The sequence below is a fragment of the Melospiza melodia genome, chromosome 15 (assembly GCF_035770615.1).
Source record: "Melospiza melodia melodia isolate bMelMel2 chromosome 15, bMelMel2.pri, whole genome shotgun sequence".
NCBI lineage: Eukaryota > Metazoa > Chordata > Aves > Passeriformes > Passerellidae > Melospiza > Melospiza melodia.
In genome coordinates, this window is record NC_086208.1 from 17,299,885 (window position 1) to 17,314,357 (window position 14,473).

Consider the following 14,473-nt stretch of genomic DNA (forward strand, 5'->3'; position numbering starts at 1 on the left):
CATGGCTGGATCCCAGAGGATGGACACCTTCCCTGCTGTCCCAGCCCTGGGCACTGAGGCTCTGCAGGGCCACCATGCCCTGGGTCACAGCAGAGTCCCCTGGGAGAGGAGCAGCTGCCTCCCACCAGGCAGAGCCTCCCCAAGTGCTGATGGAATAGGAAATAAGCTGCACACAGGTTAAGATCAGATGGCAGAGCTGAAAAGTGTAACTTTTTCCATGAGTTACAGCTTGCAGATGCCAGCATTGGATCCTCCAGCAGAGTCAGCAGCAGCTACAAATATGGGATTTATCCTCAGTGCCTGCTTTTGCACTTCCCTGCTTCTGTGGCTGCCTGGGATGAGCCAAGTTCCTGTTACTGAGATGAAGGACCCTGGCTCATTACAGAGGCAGCCAGAGTAAGATGTGCCAGGGTATAAAATGCCTATCTGAAAAGCATCTTCAGAGCACTGCCAGCTCTCAGCTAATGGTTGTACCTGCTTGGGTTTCATGTGTGCTCTATTTGTGTGTCCTTCAGCCACTCCCTGGCTCCTGGCGCCCCTCTGTCCTGGCTCCCTGCATGGAGCCAGCCTCATTCCCTGCTTTCAGCAGCACACTTGCTTTTTGTGAGAGAAACAGTGACCAAAACACTTAAGGGGTGGCCAGAAAGCAGAGGGGAAAATGCCAATTCTTACTTCAGCTCTTTAGCTTCAATTTTTGTTGTGAAAGAAATTGAAAATAAATCTGACTTATTACAGAATCCAGGTCTTTCCTGCATCTTAAATGAGTTAAAGCAGGTCATGAGTACCTCAACAAGATGTGCAGGACAACATCAGGTGTTGGCACCTCAATTTCTTCATTTAAACAGAGGAAGCAGTATTCAAAAGCCACAAAACCAAGAAAACAACCAACCAACCAAACAAACAAAAAAACCCTAACAGAAGCCCCTAAAAGTTTGCTTTCTGTGATTTAACCTGGACAGGTAATAATTTCCTGCATTTCTGCTAACTTGCTTTTCAAAACTGCCTCATCCAAAACTGTGTGAATAGAGTGAAGAGCTTGCTATTGTCTTCTGAGTTCCAGTTTGGGACTGTCATTACTATCCTTAAATCCAAATGTATTCACCAGAGTTTTCCTCTTTCAATTTTCTGTGCTAATATTTGCAAAATACAGAATGTGGAAAAATGCAACTAAAATCTCTTTTAGGAACAAGAGAAGCAAACTGGGACTGACAAAGCAAATGTCTAATTGTGGAACTTTTCTGTGGAAGGGCTCTCTCAAATTCTGAGTGAGGAAAAAGAACAAATTATTGCTCAAGTTTATACTTTCTTTGTATTTTCTTTCTTGCTGTTCATGATAAGCTAAGTAGAAACATAGTATTCTATGGAAAAACTATAGCAAAAAAATTAACCAATTTAATTCTTGAATTATGTAAAAAAACATCTATTAGGAATTAAGTAAATATCAGGTAGTAATCTTTAATGCCAAAATAAGGGGTTTTTTCTCAGATATATTTTTTAACAAACCTGTAGTTTTGTTTTACCTGTAGTAAAAAAAATCTAATTTCAATAATCTAATTTTCTAATTTTACTTTGGATTGTTTGAATTTTATTTTAATTTAATTGAATTGTACATTTGTACCTGAATTGTCAATTCAAGTGTTGTTTACAAGCAGCTTTGCTAGGAATCTGAGCGAAATATAATGTAGCTCTTCATAACAGTGAAAAATAAAGCAATTTGCTGTTCTTCAGTATAAATGGTATAAATTCCCTATTGCAAAGGAAAAGAAGTCCAGAGGCTTAGCTTTTAATAATAAATCTATAAAGAAACATGATGAGCAAGTTAAAAAATATTTGAGAACTTCTGAATATTTAATGATTTCATTAGATCAAGGTGATAATGCTGAATCTTTATTTCTACTAGAACATTTTTGTCATGTGCTTTAAAATGACCTCAGGATGACAAAACACAGAGTAACTGATTTCATTCTGTTAAGTGAAAGAATCAAAGACATTTCCCATATAAATTCTTTGGGATTTTGTTCATCAATTGCCATTAAAGAACATGTTTCAGGATTTTTCCCTTCTGCTGTGTGCCCTCAAAATTGTGGCTACATTGTGTTTTCTCTGGAATGTTAAATGCTTTATTTACCTTTCAGCACTTTCAGATCAGCTTTTCCCTTCCTTCCAGGAGAGTTTAAGGGAAGCAGATAATTAACAACTGACATTTGAAAGAGGTGTTTGTAAATTCTGTGCTTCACTTGCTGGAACACAAACAAAATTAAATTATTTGTGGATTTACCTCCGATACCCTATTCTTCTAACTGAAAATGAAGGTGAGAAACATTTCACTTCATCCTGTTCAAAAGCTGCCATGGGATGGTTACTGCTTTCTGTGTTATGTTACTGAGGAGCATTAAATTCTGTTCCTGGTGAGTCACCCCAGATCCTGGGTCCTGTTTGGAGCATTAGCTCACCTTGCAAAGCCTTGGCATTTGGGCCAGCCTGTAACTGGTACCTCAGGGGCAGCTGTTCCACCCTGTCCTGCAATCACTGCTCAAACCTGGTGAAGCCAAGGAGCTCTGGCCCTCATTCCTCATGGGAGGAACTCGTGCAGCTCCTGGGAGCTCTCTCGGTGCTGCAGGGAGGGCTCAGTCCCTGCTCAGCACTCTGTGACATTTGGATGTACAAATACATACATCAGAAGTGCCTTTCTCATTTGTTCTACTCGGGCACAAGCTATTTTAGGCTGACATTTTCCAACCAGGCCTGAGGGAGTTAGATGTCTGAATTAAATCCAGTTTGACTGATTTGGACATTGAACATCTCTGAACTGAAATCCTGCTGATAGGCAGAGAGGCTGTGCTAAAACAACATTATTAGCTCTGCAGTTTTATAGAAATGTACATCGTGATCTCTTTTTTTTCAACAAAATGGACAAATAATTTAATCATGAGTGCAAATACAGGAATTGAATAATATTTTTTTAAGTGAACATGCAAGATGTACATGCACTGAAAGTGAAGCTGCCATAGAGTTAAAACCCCTCAGCTGTTTTAATGTGGAGATGATACAAGCACTTCCTATGAAAACACCATACTCTTGTCAATTTAAATATGTGTATTTTATTGAGTGACAAGCAAGTAATTCATTGCAGCTGTTTCTCTCATGAAAAAGCATCTTTTTAGGTTGTCATATCAAAAACTGTAATACCCTAATTTATACAACAGTTTTTAAGCAAAGTACTAATGTGTTTAGCATAGCATAAGGGATGATACAAATTGGGCAAGTTTGCAGCAAATAGAACTGAACCCAAAATGAGTGTGCCATGGCCTAAATGTCCTGTGGAAATTCAGCCTTGACCTGGGACAGTGATAACATGGGGAAGGACAGCAGAGTTAGAGAACTCTCTCTCTTTGTGCAGACTCTGTGTGCAAATGCTCTTTAAAGAACACAGTCTGGAAGTGGCTCAAGCACTGAAAAGCAAAGAGGCAAACAATTCCTAACAAGGCTGCCTGTGTGCAGCTCTGCTGCTGGTATCACCCTCAGAAGGTTTACACTGAAGTGCTCTTTGCCTCACAAGCTCTACTTCAGATTAATATCATTTATGGGAAGAGCTGTAAACAAAAGGGAAATGCCTTGAATGCTTTTCAGTGCTGGGGAGAAGTGTTATTATAGAGCTCTGACACCAGCTGCCACCCTGGTAAGGCCAGTCTGCCTCAGGTTATCATTTTGCCACCCAGCAGAGTAGAAAATAACAACAAAACTGCAACCCATAGACTTCCCCTCTCCAAACTGATTGTGCAGAGTTGAAATGAAAAAAAAAACCCACCAAAATGTGTCTGTCCTAGCTGTTCCTGCATTCATCTAAACCAGTATGAGCAGTTACCCAGTACAGCCTGTAACACTTGGAACTGGGAGGAAATGTCCTTGTTCTAAAGGCTTTGGGGAGATGATTGTTTGTGGTCTGGGTGGCTTTGGAGTGTCAGGAAGTCAAATATAAATAGTCATAACATAAGAACCTTGATCTGTGGCCTCAGAATGGACATCTGTGCCCTTCTTTGAAATGAACTGAAACTGAGGATGGGTGAGGTTGCCAACATATTCTACTACCTTAATGTGCTCTGTCAATTTGCTTTCAGTGCAATTCAGTTTCAATTTCTAAAGCCCTGACTGTTCTGAAGGCAGGTTTACCTGTGTGATCCCCTCTCATCAGCAATGTTACAAAAGTCAGGACATTTCTTTAATGTCATCTACAACTGACTGTCTTTTGGAAGTGACAATAAAAATATTTGCAAAAGTTCTCACCTCTGGAAATGATATTCCAAAATATTCTTATTTTTTCATGCTCTTCCTTCAATCAGCCCAAAAACAGAAGGATGATCTGTTTGTAAGAACTCTTCTGGCTGCAGAAGAGCAGTGGCTTTTCTTACCCTTTTAAGGAAGTTCTCCCTGTGGTCTCCAAGACATGTAAATAGCTCCAGGAAATTAAAGCACTTGAGATTTTGAAGTGGACAATTTACTTGTGCAGTTGCAGTTTTCTGGAAAAAGAGCTGCTTAGTAATCTGTAGCTGGAATTGATGTGCTATTGCTCAGTGTTGTTCACCTTTTCAGCTGCTCTGGTGAGTTTGGCTGTGGATTGTTTGCCATTGTCCATGTTCATCACTGTCATCTCACTGGAGATTCAGTGCAGCTCTACACACCCAGCTTGAATCCAGAGCTGCAAACTTGCTGAAATGCAACAGAAATGGAAGGATTATGGTGCTACCTAATGAAGGGACAGCCACAATTAAAAAAAAAAAAAAAACAAACCAGCCTTGTAGGAAAGCTCTAGTCTGTGATGGAAGATGAGGTGTGGAAAAAGAGGACAAAGATGTTCAATTCACCATGAGCTTGGGACTGAATCAGGCCTGTAGTATCCTGACAAAATCAAAGCTCTTCTCTCTGCCACAATGCTCAGCAAAAACTGAGAAATTTTTTGTTTGGAAATTGTTGCTGTGTTTCTTCTGAATTTTTTAAAGCAAGAAAGCAAAGCTAATAATCTGACTGCTAAGTCAAAATAAGGAAGCAAACACAGAGAAGCACAAGGGAAATCAAATGGTTTTGGCTTAAATACTGATAGTATTCATGTAAACTTAGATATGAGAGTAGGTTTGCTTTTCTGATTAGTACATATTTCTATTTCTGTAATTCCACTAGACTTTGTATCTAAGCCTTTTGAAGATAACTTATCTCTTCATTAAGTGATGGGAAAGAGGGAAAGTCCAAGGGATCTGAAAACAGTGGGGAACATTTCTAAGTGTCAGGAGTGAAATGAGAAGTTTGCTTATGTCTATCACATGGGTTGGGAAAGTCATATACTGCTGGAAAGGGATTTTATTTCCCTTCCATTTGTTTTCCTTTTATAAACTTGCCATCTACAAGTCTTTCATGGCCTTCCTGTCTCTGATCAAGTGAAACAGCCTTTTAAAATATGCATAAAAGTACTTTGCTAGCAGTGCTTTTATACACCAATGAAATACTGAGCATAAATCATTGAGTGGAAATGTTATTTTCTCCCCACACATTGATTTTAACTGATCTGCTTGCCCTGGCTACCTGGTGCAGGTAGGGACGTTAAAGAATATGGGCCTACCTTCATTTTTGAGTGACCTTCTGTCTGCAGCAAATATATTAGAAATATTTTAAAATCATTTACTCAGTTCTGTTAGAGCCCTGTTCTATTCTGGTTCTTCCTTGATACCCATTTCTAAAAACAAGCTTGGTTTCTTCCTTGCTCTAACATTCACTGCAGTTTGCTCTCATTGAACTTCCCAAGATGAGAATCTGTACAATCCCTTGGATATTTCATATTATTGCACTTAGAGCTATAATGTGGAATCCAATATTATGAACAAATTGCAGAGTTCACATTGAGCTGAATTTCAGCTTTACTAAGTAATATTTTTGCAAGTTTATAAAAGGAAGACTAATGGAAGGGAAATAAAATCCCTTTCCAGCAGTATTTGATTCTCTCAACCCATGTGACAGACATAAGCAATATTTTGCAAAAAAGATCCTCCCCTATTCTAGTTTTATATACATAAAACCATAGAGAAATACTATGAGCTTTTGAGATGTGTTGCAATGTTCTTGAAGTATTTGCATATTGCTGAGTTCTGTGCCACAGGTAGAATTTGAGGAGGAAAGATAAAATTGAAAAATCCGAATAAATCAAATAGGACAACATGCTGTAGCTAGATTAACAGAGCACCCTACAACAAAAACTCACTGTGCCTGAATATAAAGGCATAACTTCTGTCCCTGCTGAACAAGGAAAGTCCCCTTTGCATGGTTCATCTTCTGTGGGTTTTGGACTCTTTTCCTACCAGGTATTGAACTCAGACTTTTTGACAGCAGAGGTCAGAACACTGGGAGTCTTTTAAGCCCTTATGTTGTGATGCTTTTATCTACTTAACTTTGCTGTTATCTTTCCATGCTGTTGTTGTGCACTGGTCCTTGACTTTGTCTTTGTCTTTCAGCCAGGAAAAGTATCTTTAGTGGTTGTTTCATGTGGTTTCAGGACAGAAATCAAAGGAAAAGGACAGTTTTTCAAACACAAATGATTTGCCATTCATCCCGAATTGCTCTGGAAGTCAGGCACGTGTGGTGAAGAGATCAGGGAGGAAACACCTGCAAATGGAAGTAGGAAAAAGTTATTTGCTTCACTGCCATGGTTTTCTCTGCTTCAGGGATGGCCAAAGTCACTGAGAGCTGAGCCCTCCCCTCAGCAGAATAGAACATACCCTGTCATCAACCTCTACACACTTGACATATGCTGTTAAAGGCTGGCATACTCTACCACATAAATCTTCCAGGGAAGTGGGCTTCTCTATTTCCTAATATCAGTTTTCTCTTTCTCCACTTATGTAGGGGTACAGTAACACTATTTAGACTGATTTTTTAAAACATAGAGGACAAATCATGGTGCACTTATCCACATGGTTTTCCAAATCCAGACTGATCCATTTGTCAGGAGTCACATTACAGATTAGCCACCTCTAAGGACTGGATATACACAGAGAATGGCCATTTTTCCAAGATATAAACCACACAAAAGAGTTCTGGTATAAATTTCCTCTTTTAGATGTTTTTCAAACATCTAAATAAAATTAAATTATTTCCTGATAGCAGTGTGTCTATCCATAGCCCTACCCAACATGAGACCAGAGTGCAGCACTGGGATGCTGACAGGGATTTTTTCCTCAGTAGGCAAATTTTGTGTTTTGTTTGTGGTTGGCTGGCTTCTATTTTATGAAAGGAACACACATTAATTTAAGGATTGTAATGAAGCTATAGCTGTATTGGTGGGGCTATTTTTAATTTGTAGCAATGTCTATTCCTGGCTTAGGGCTATGAAGGTGCCATAACTATAGAGGAGTGCTGTTCTAAGTATATAATGTGTATTTGAAAAGCTTGAACTCGTTGACCATGATGCTAAAAGCACAAAAAGGGTTTAACAGACCTAATTATTTCACTGGCCCAGAATTTTGTGGCATTAATCTCTAGAAGAGTCTATATGGCATGTGGTTCTTTTTCTTATGCCTTTGGTGCAAAATGAAAAATAGGTTCAGCGAAATAGTTTCAGCAAAAATTGCTCCGAGTCTTCATTTTACTTTTGAATGAAGGCTGAATTATCCCCTTTGGTCAGGCAGAAGATGTTACCCTGCTGCAGACAGATGGCCTGGAACAGCTCCCTGGGAGCAGAGCTCTGCCAGACACAAAGACATTTTGTCCCAAACTCTCCTTACACCGAGGCAAGGGGGAGCTGGTAACAAATATTGTGCCATGACTTTATAATGTGGAAAGATCTTTATCAGTGTTGTGGTGCAAATGGGACAAAGGCAGGAAGGAGGTGTGGACTTGGAAAAAAGTACCCAGAGTCAGCAGTCCAAGACCTTGACCACTGCCCAAGGGCTCCCCAGCCCAGTGTGCCTGCACTGTGGTTCCTCACTCAGAGCTCTCAGAACAAAGTGCTCAAGAATTCCCAGGGAAGATTTCTGAGAGGAAACACAGCATTAACAAGAAAAGAAAGATCTTTGGCTTTTCTCAAAAACTAAAAATTCTGTGTTTGACAGGAAACAGCCCATTGGGTGTCTCCCCAACACGTGGAGCATCCTGGTGTATATTTAAGCTATTCGTAGAGTGTTCAAGAAAAAGAAAGGTCAGATCCCAGCTGTAACCAGATGGATGGTTGACATGAAAAGGAGAAACACAGCAAGGTCTCTAAAAGCAAATCTCCCACTGGTCTCAGGAACAGAAGATTTCTATATCTGACTTCCCTCAAACAAGTTCCACAATGTGCTTGCATAAATCAAAGAGCTGCATATACACCATGCTGCCCCCCTTCACTATTTATACTCCCTTGGAATGAAAAATAGCTCACCACCTGCCTCATTTCTATCATAATGTAACAGGTCACAGAGTTAACACCCTTCTGAAATGAATGGCAGAATTAAATTACAAAACTGGTCACCTTATACAACCAAGACATTTGGCACCTCACTTGAAACCTCTCCATAGGAAATACAAACATCTCATAAATAGATAAAAATGTAACTTCAAGTGTGTGTATTGTCATTAAAATACTTTCATTTCAAGCCTATATGTGCTAAAATTATAGAACTGTGTGGGTGACAGTATAGGGATTTCATATTTTATCAAAGTTTTAAAGTAAATTTATAGGAATAATGGAGCTTTGCTGATGATATGGAGTCTCCCTACAAGACATGAATTTGTTTCCACACCAGATCATGGGACTTCTCAGAAGAATAAATGCTAAGAGAAAAAATAAAATAGCATTAGGCAGCAATAGACATTGATAAAAGAATTGGAATAGGTTTAGTATCTGGAAGAAGGAACAACTTCAGAATAATTAATGTTTAATGTTAAAACTACTGATTTCAGTTGAATTAATAACAACTTTTGGTCAAGTCAGATCCAATGAATCATTAGAAATACTTGGGAATCTTTTGACAATTATTATGAACTCAGCAGATCTGTCAGCTGGACTGAAGGGAAATGCAGTGAAGATGAAAAGAAAGGAATCCTGGGGCAGGCAGAAGGATGGAGAGAAATCACCACCACAGAGCTTCAATGGCAGCCGAGGGCGGTAGTAAAAAATAATATTATTGAGGACACATAAAAATAGACCAAAGAACATTTCATGCTATTTGTTGCCTGAAAATAATAAGTGTCCATGTGCTGTCTAAATTTGCTATTCAAGTTTTACTACTTTATTGGTTTGAACGAAGCAAAACTGGAGACAATATTTTAAATTACTTTAACCAAATCAGTCAAGTTTAAAGAGTTTCATAAAGTGAATTCCAGACAATAAACCAAATTTTATTCATTAATGCATTTGTGACATACAGCAATGTCAGCAAGTCGAAAAATAATATTTGGTTAATTAAAATGAATTTGAAAGCCATGATTATCTTGTCAACAAGAGGTAACATAAAATACCTCCACATCAGCCTCATGCTCCTTTCACAGTCTTTACAGGACTAACAGCTGAAAAGCCATGGGGAGCTGCTGGTTTGGTACCTTTGCAGTGATCCCTTATTGAGATCTCCCCATGGAGCAGAGGCAAAAATGTTGATTCTGCCTATTGTTGTATTTGCTTAACACATTAACAGAGGAATTTGGTTTCTGGGGCACTCAGTGAGGCATTGTTCTTTTTCCAATTGAGATTAATTAGATCAGTGAGAATTTAGAATGAGCAGAAACTGCATGATCAGGGACAAAATCCACTGCTTGATTATTCTGTATTAGGGCTGTCCCATTCCAAATGCAGCCTGTCCAAATAACCAGTGCTTTCCATTACTTCTTCGGGAGTCTATTACACAACAGAATCAATGTGATTACCAGGAAATTTCCCTCAAAAATTAGTTCAGCCCAAATTAGCAATAAACTGTTTTAAAAGCTTCCATTTTGAGCCATGCTGATTTGAAGCATACCAGGCAGTGCAAATAACTTCCCTTGAAATTAGGTTTTTCACTAGCATTAGTGTGCCATTGAAAAAGGAGTCAGTTCCAGTTTAACAAATACAATAAAGAATAAACTGAAAATAAAAAGGTTTGAGCCAAAGGTGGATGATGTCTAAAGGTTGAATGCTGGCATGCTGGCACTCGGTGTGCAGGAGCTCCATCTGCCTTCCCACTTTTGTACTGCTGCAGAAAGGCACAGTTAAAGCATTTATGGAATCACAGTCAGCAGTACTGTGATGAGTCACTGTAACTTTATTCCACTCCAATAAGAGAGCTTTGTCCCTAAACCAAAATTACTAACTGAAAGTTACAAAAGGCTTCCTAAGAAGAACAAGGACTTTCTGGAGAATGGATTTTTTCTCCATTAGTAAAGACCAAACATTTTACAGAGTTTGTTTCTTTCTGGTACAAGAGACAAATCAACAAATGATGCATGATGCAAAATAAACCTCCTGTGGAAAGAACAGATGCAAAATTCTTGACATTTATACCAACTGAATCTTGTATCATTATGTATATGAAATCTGGATTGACTGAAAACATATAAGATAGTGTAAAGTGAAAACAAGGGTAAGAAGAATGAAGATTTGAAATTCTACCAGAAAGGATGTAAACTGGAAATGTTTTGTTTCCTTCTTCAAGTCTTTGCAGAACCTGTTGATGACACAAGGCCCTTGGCTCTTGTTCAAAGAACAATAGAAGAAATTGAAGAAATGGAAATTTTTAGTCCTCAGATGAGGAAGAAAACCATCCTCAGTGTCTGTAAGAGCAGGAAAATGAAATTGCATATTCAACTGCATAAGAGCTTTCAAATTCCAGGCAATGTTTATTTTCTAGGGATAGGCAGAAGACAGTAGGACAGCACAAAGCTTTCAGCCCCTGTGCTGGAACCCTGCCATGTAAAGGAGAGCTCTGCCATTTTCCTTGACCACTCCAAATGTCCCAAGCATGTGTTAAGTAGATTCTTCTCCAGTCTGAGCATGGGAAAGATGTTCTCTGGCTGTGAGAGCTGGCAGGTGCAGCAGGCTGGGTCACTACTGCTTCACACGCTTGTGCTAACACACCAGAACCTACAGAAAGCTGAACCTCCATCTGCTGATCACGGGATTGATCTGTGCCTAGAAGGTTCCTCCAGCCCACAGGACCTCTCTGCACCAGGCATAGCTGCATGAGCTCAGTGTTTGCTGATGGATTTGTGCCTCACCATAATTCTCAGAACACAGTGATGTCCAAGAAAGCCTATTTTGTGCTGCTACTTGACACACTGAAGAGCAGAGAATAAAAATACTTGGTAATTACCTGACCTTAAAGGAGAAACTCTCTTGGTGTCATGCATCAATCACACTGAATTTTCCTGCTGCTAAAAACTGACCTTTAATTGCGAAGTGGATATTTTTATCATATTCCAAATTTACAAAGTCTAATTTAATGCTCATGATTCAATATCAGTGGTATCCACAGCACTGGGTGGAAAAGACTCATGCAGGATTATTAGGGAGGTGGAACCTCACAGTGTTCAGGACTCAGATTCAGAAATTCACTGAGGTCCTTTGAATCTTGTAGGTCTGTGACATTGGGAGCTAGGAAACTTGTCATAAAAACCTCAATAAAAATAATTTCTTCATGTTTTATTCAGCAAAACAAAAGAAAATGTTGGCATAAAATTTTACTATGCAAAGGTATTTCCAATTACATCTCCCCAAAGTTGTCAGTCTCAAATAGTTGCCTTGTGTAATAAATCTGGTATAGCATCATCCCTTTTTATTCACACTATCTTCATCTGCCTTGTGTGTGACACAGGGGATCACCAGAGAAGCTGTGCCAGTTTGATCCAGCCACTGGATTTTTTCCAGTAAACCACAGATGATGGTGGATCTTGAAGCCACTGACAACTGCAAATTACTTGAGTAGGTCTACTTTAAACTGGCATTTAAAAGCAAGTTAGCAAGATGGAAAAGCCAAGCCCCCTGTGCTCTCAGAAGCACAAAAATAAGGATTAAATTAGGGTAAAAAACCAGTAAAATTTACTTAGCAGAGAGATTGCACTAGTGTGACGAGTTAGAGGAGAATGACTTGGCAACCATGAGGTAAATGAAGATCAGATTCCAATATCCCTGCTCCACTCATCATTTTTAGCCTTGTGACTACACGAGCAAGACTGGACACCTGTGCTGGGCAGGATCAGAGCTTTGGGGATCAGCTTTCAGGTCTGAGAGCAGCACTTTTCACAGATCACCATGGCACTGGCTGAGGGGGAAAAACAGAGAATGAATGAGTGTGATGATTCAGGCTACACAAAACAACAAAGAGAGAATTCTGAGTGACCTTTCAGGGGGAAAGACACAAGAAAAAGTGATGTGAGTTGGTGTGAGCAGAAAAGAACCAACACAATTTGCTCTCAACAATATCAGAGTGCAGTAATCTTATCTCCTACTTGTTATTCTCTGAAAGAACCTCCAACCAAAAAACCCCAAACCATTACAACTTATGTGTAAATAAATACATTAAGCATCCTGGCTCTGTTAAGAGCAGGTCTCCTAGGAAAAAAGCTTCATCTCTCCTTTTCTATTTCAGTGGAAGAAGACAGAAACATAGTTTCTGTCCTGATCAATGACTCAATATTCTGGAGAAGTACATTTGATTTGACACATTGAATTTTCTCTGAGGAACATGTTGCTAAAAGTCCTCATATTCAGCTTCTACTTTGGTCTGAAATAAGCTTAACTTTTAATTTCTCAGATATTTATAGAGAGAGACCAAAGTGACATTAAGAAGTGTGATGTTTTTGCTGTTTTTAAAACCATGGTGGTCTACAAGCAGGCCATTTTGTAACATCAGCTGAAAAAAACAGACAAGTGCTATCAACCACAGTAAGAAATCATGTATACAGAATGATATGATAAATATGGAGGATGGTGAATTTTGAAGGGTAAAGTATTTCAACAAAACCCAATCTATTTTTTTCTGAAAGAAAAATAACTCCAAAAAGACTGTGATTGCAAAGTAAGATGGAGCAAGTGTAGTTGTCACAATCAATTATTGTCTTTCAAGTGCAGGAAAATGACAAATGAGCCATTAAGAGCTGCTATTCTTTATTTAGAACTGAAAAAGAGAGGAACGAGTCTGCAAGGGAAAAGATCTCAAGCTTTTCTGCATGTTGATTTATTTCAAGTGAAAATTATGTGAATACATGGAAGAAATATCTTCTGCAAGGTGTTCATCTTGGTAACCCCGCAGACCTGCTGCATGAATCTCGTTAGGACCAGTTTATAATAATTAGTCTGTGGAAAGTAGAAAGAGGATTTCTGCAGCTGAGATTCTTTTTTTTTTTGCCAGCTGTAGAGGTGATCTTCAGCAAAAAGCAACTTTTTAATACCCGGTGATGTTAAATACCCTGAGGATGAGGGAATTAGCTGTCAGCAGAGAACTGACAAGACACAAACAAGCCTTTATGTGCCATTCTAGAGTGAATACACACAAAATCAAAGCATTTCCACAGGGCAACTATCATGGGTAAAAATGCTCGTGGTGGGCAGGTGGTGGGTGCAGGCAGGACCCTCTGAGCGCCTCCACTCTGTTAACACAGAAAAGACAGGGGGAGGGTGGTCCCTGAGCTCAACTTCTATCAGCAAATGATGTTCTCCTTTATCAGCGATTAACCAGGGGTGACTTGTTAGCACCGGGAGCTGTGTGAACAAGCGGGGAGGCAAGTGGAGCGCCCATATTAGCTCATGGAACAGCGCAGGGAGGGACCGGGACACCGGGAACACCTGAAACACCTGAGCACCGGCAGAGACCGGGACCCCGGGATCACCGGGACACGGGCAGACGGCAGACACCAGGAATAACCGGATACCGGCAGAGACCGGGACCCCAGGACCACCGGGATCCCGGGACCGCCCGCGGCCCCTCAGCCCACAGCGAGGGGCGGGCGTGGCGCTGAGGGAGGGCGCGCTCCCATTGGCTGGCGGAGGGAAGCGGGAGAGACGGAGCCTTGTGATTGGTCGCACCCGCGGCGGGGCGGGGAGGTGTCTCGCGAGAGCCGCGCGGCAGCCGCGGTCTCGCGCGGCCCGGCCCGGCCCGTCCCGCCCCCGGGTCCCTGGGCCGGCGGCGGCGCCGCTCCCGCTGCGGCGGCCCCGGTGAGTGGCGGAGACCCGGCCGGGCCGAGGGGGGACGGGGACAGGGCCAAGCTGATCGGGTCCTGGCGGTGGGAGGTTGTCTCCGGTGCTTTGCCCCTGCTGTCTGCTCGCCGGACCGCGCGGGCACGGCACGGCACGGCACCGCTCCGTGAGGGGGTGCGCGCTATGGCCGGGCCCCATCGCCCCTGTCTGTCCCGTTCCCTCCTTGTCTCCCCGTTTCTCCTTCCCTTCTCCGTGTCCCCCTTGCCCGGTGCCCCTCTCTGCCCCTTCTTTTCCCCTTTCCCATCTCTGTTCCCCTCATTCACCCCCTTTCCCCCGTCCCCTTCCTCC

General features: G+C 41.1%; 1 protein-coding gene across 2 annotated transcripts in view; it reads left to right on the forward strand.

Moving 5' to 3' along the window:
* The first annotated feature begins 14,095 nt into the window (after positions 1 to 14,095).
* Positions 14,096 to 14,473, forward strand: part of LRRC28 (leucine rich repeat containing 28) — a 51,730-nt gene continuing 51,352 nt past the window's right edge. The window contains exon 1 of one of the 2 annotated variants that reach the window (XM_063169913.1): positions 14,096 to 14,143. The gene's annotated coding sequence lies outside the window, so the exon portion shown is untranslated. The remainder of the gene's footprint in view (positions 14,144 to 14,473) is intronic. The other variant, XM_063169915.1, reaches the window with a different exon arrangement.